Genomic DNA, 4,451 nt, shown 5'->3' on the forward strand with positions numbered 1-4,451 from the left:
TGATGACTTGTCCGAGTCAACTTGGTCTCGTTGATGAATCGAATACATTTGAGTAACCAAAACGATCGAGAAGAAAAAAATGGAAGGTAACTACTGGCACACCACCCAAAACTGATTGCACTCCATCATTTGAATATTCTACTGGAACGCCACCTAGAACCAATTGCACTTGGATGGAGAGCTACCGTGGGTTGCGACGACTGGGTTCACAAACAACGGTTGTTCTCAACATTCACCCTAAGTGGTGAATGTTGAAATATAGAAATGACAATCTAACTTAAGGGCGCCTCTTCTGTCACTGGTTCAGAACTAAAAGCAACTACTGAAACCTATCTGTCAAATGGGCCTTACCTTTTGCTTGGCTCCTTGTCCCCATATGTTGCTGGAACTGGCTCACTTAAAGTAATCTTATATCTTGGATTTGGAACAGAAGCTTGAGCTGAATCGATCAGTGCCGCTTCCTATCCTTATCAGTACCTTCCGGCTGATTGGCCATGTCCCTTTCCCGGCATCGATAAGAGTAGAGTTATCCCAAGTTAGAATGATATCATCCACGTACAAAAAAAGAATAAGACATCCTTGGTGCCCCGATGTACAAACATAGAAGAGTCAGCCTTACTGCAGGCTTGAGGAGAAGGTCGGTATATACCTTTGTAGGTAAGCGACAGCATCCTATCTATACAGTTCTGCAACTGCATTGAGGACCTGTTGCTCCTCCGAAGTGTATTTTGTCGTAATCGCCTCATAGTTGTAGTGGTGGCGTTTAGCCAACAACACTAACTTACTTATAGAGAAGAACGACAAATAGAGTCTGACCAGCATATCTGCTCGGTCATCTCTAACCCGAATCTTCCTTCTATGGAATTCCGGGAGACACCGAGGTATACCGTCACGAGAAAGTGACACAGATGTCGAGTACCTAATCGATTTTTCTAAGGTACATCCATAAAAGACTTGAAGCGCATGAGCGCTCGTCTTAAGATAGAGGGCGGGCTGGTTACTAACCAGCCCGCTCTACGACGAAACTGTGTTACCCAACGCGTGAACAGGTATATCGCAACACATAATCAATATATATCAGATAATGTATTATCACGGAGTTAAGGCGAACGAACACAGAAAGCATAAGTTAGCGTGGTTGGCGAGTTTTCAATTCGGGCGAGTTGGCCAACCAAACGCAACAAATTTAGTAACCCACACGGGTTACTAACTCTAGTACACAACAACCTCTTATCAAACACACCTCATGTTTTTTTATGCCATAAATTTATGCACTTAGAATTCATTCCAAGGTAGGCTAAGTAACAAATTAACCCCAAAAATTTGAATTTTTTGATGTGGATTCCACTCTAGGGTTTGATGGGTAACAAACTTCATAAAGTAAGGTTCCCTACAAGTTGTCAGAACTCCCAGGGAGTTTTTGTAATAAAAAAAAAAAGCAACATTCAAAGTTTTTCCCTTAGGCCTCTCAAGTTAACTTGTATCAAGTTGGCCCTGCTCACGACTCAGTTATCTCTCTCCGACTCTCTCCCTGTTTCACAAATCATCCTAGTCTTCTTTACTTCTCTCACACATTGTCTACCTTATTCTCTCCATCTCTCTCACAAATAATCGATCATTTCTCATCGCTCACACATTTTGCAGAACGAATCACAATCAAAGGTTTTCTTTCACTTTTATCTCTTTCTCTCTATCTCACTCTGTCTTTCTCTATATATTATATATACAAATCAAACAGGGTTTTTTTTTTTTTTTTTTTTCTGGACTTTGGACTTGGATCTTCTCTCAATTATTGATGTAGGACATTTACAATCCTAGTTAGAGTTTTACTAAGATTTCTATTTATACTTCTAATAGAATTTCTATTTCATAGTAATGTTAGGAATACAATTCCTTGTTAGTTTCTAATTTATTTTAAATTCGTTTTTATTATTTAGGATATAATTAGAAGTATTTAGAAATATTTAATTTGAGTTATAATAGGATTAGAAAGTTAGTATTATATTATAAATAGGTTAGGAATATTAATTTTTAATATTTTACTAGGATTCTAAATTGTTATGATGGATTTATCTATATAAAAAGCTCAAAATTCAAAAATTAATAATAATAATCAATTCAATTATCTTTTTTCTTTTAATTACTTTTTAGTTTTATGTTTTATTTTATTTAAAGTTATAGCTTGTTTATCAATTGAATCTATTGATTCAAATTGATTTTGAGTGTTCTATTTAATATAATCTATCAAATCTATTAATTCACACGCTTCCGCTACGTCAATTATTTTATTTATTGATACAATTAGGGTTTCGATCAATCGTGTTTTTGATAAATTATCAGTTAGGGTTTCGATAAATCAAAGCGTTTAAGAGGAAATATAGGTTATGGTTGTTTTACACACATCGATCATGTTTGTCCAAGGTGATTCTACCCTTGGGAACTATTTTTGAGCTTGATCCAGGGGGTTGAAAATGGATGGCTACCAAACTCCCATATTTAAACGTAAACTCAACAGTGAAAAATATATGTATTTTATTTTTGTTTCAAATTTATTATAATTTCATCTCCTCCAAAAATCTCATCTTGTTTTTGAGGGGCAAAGGTTGAAAAAGATAGAATCCTAAGGATGAAAAGGTGTTAGAAAAATTTTCCTTAAGATTGAAAAAGATTGGTTTAGAGAAAAAATCAAAAGGAGTTTTGGTTATAAGTTAAAAGATGAGAACTTTTAATAGATGATAGCGTGTGAGTTTTCTCTACTGATGATTACCGAAAAAATAATTAAGAGAGAGATGTAGATTTTGGATGCGAGATTTTGGGATCAAAAGTGTGAGTTTTGTTCATATTGTTAAATTAAACCATAGACAAAAACAAAGATGGATTAAGAGAGTGTAAGGGCCACATGTCGTTACAGAGCAGCGAAATAGAGATACAAACCAAAAAAAAAAAGGGGGGGGGGGAGGGGTTTGTTAGTAGGTTTAAGGTGAACAGATCTATACATGTGAGAAGAGAGGAAACAAAAAACTTTATTGGAGATCATCTTTGCTTTCTCTCTATTTCTTTTGTTTCTACCACACAATCATTTCACGTGTGGACCCACGTAAGGACTTTCCAAAGTCAGTTATAAGAAGTTTGAAGATGGAAATGAAATACAATTTTCGATGTAAATGTTAATATGTAAGAAAATTTTAGAAAAATTAATGTGTTTGCATTAACATCTAAATTTGATGTTATGTGGTTAATCAATAACCACAAATAGATGGAGAAGTGGGGTTGCAAATGATATTATTGGAGAAGTACTATGGGGCCACTTACATCTACATTTATCTGTGGTGATATTTAAAGCCCAAAGAACGAATCATTTGGTACACTGCCCAACATTGATCAATTTGAACTTGGTGTAATTTGAACATGGTTCGATATGGTTTTTTCAGTTGTAAGGAGTCCTTTGATGTTATTTCTAGATGAGTGAATCGAAAATTGTTTCTATTGGGATTTGGGATGAAAGTTGTTCAACATGTATGGATTTGCAATTAACATGATTCATGATTCTTACCGATGAATTTAAGAATAAATTTTTATAAATTGAAGTTGAATCTTATGATTATTTTATTGAAGTTGGAGATTTTCATGACTCTCATATGCAACTAAACATTGAAGTATAATTGATTCTCGTTTGTGGACTCATTGGTTATTTGGAGTTTTGTCATATTTGGAGGCCTAGAAAGAAGCTCTTCACTATGGAGAAGAAATAATCTTTTGGATTTTTAATTTGGAGTAGGAAATTTCACCATCTTGATCTAGGTTATCTGATATGATTACACTTTGGGATTGAGTTAAAATTACTTCATAGAATTTTGAAAAAATATTTGATTGTTTGAGATTGAAAAGATTTTTGCTAGAAAATAATTGACTTTGAATTTAAGGTATGATTATAGATTCAAATTATTTTTGAGAAAAAGTGAAATTATCTCTATAAGAATTTTCAAAATTACCCAAAGCATCAACAAAATTATATGCTCAAGTTACAGTTTCATCTGCAACAACCCCAACACCATTACCTGCAATAGTTTCTCCTTAAAACTTTATATTGACCATCAAGCAAATGCAAAAAATTTCAAAAGAGCCACAAAATCTTAAAGATTCTATATCTACTCAAGAATTAATTGCAGCTCAATCTTTTTTGGAGTCTCCTCAAAGTGTCTCCAACAATGAAGTCGAAGATCATTTTCAATTATGAAAATATGTATATATCCCAAAAAAGTAGAAGATCATTTTCAATTATGAAAATATGTATGTATTTCAAAAATTTATATAAAGTCTAAACAATAATGCGTATGTAATAAATCGTACAATTTCGACAAAAGCTGTTAAAAGATCGTCAAAATTTGACAAGTTGAATAGTAATTCATTATCTACGTGCATGTGAATAATATTTACTATTCACAAACCTG

The sequence above is a fragment of the Akebia trifoliata genome, chromosome 4 (genome assembly GCF_017979445.1).
Source record: "Akebia trifoliata isolate Shusen 1 chromosome 4, ASM1797944v1, whole genome shotgun sequence".
In the NCBI taxonomy this organism is placed as follows: Eukaryota; Viridiplantae; Streptophyta; class Magnoliopsida; order Ranunculales; family Lardizabalaceae; genus Akebia; species Akebia trifoliata.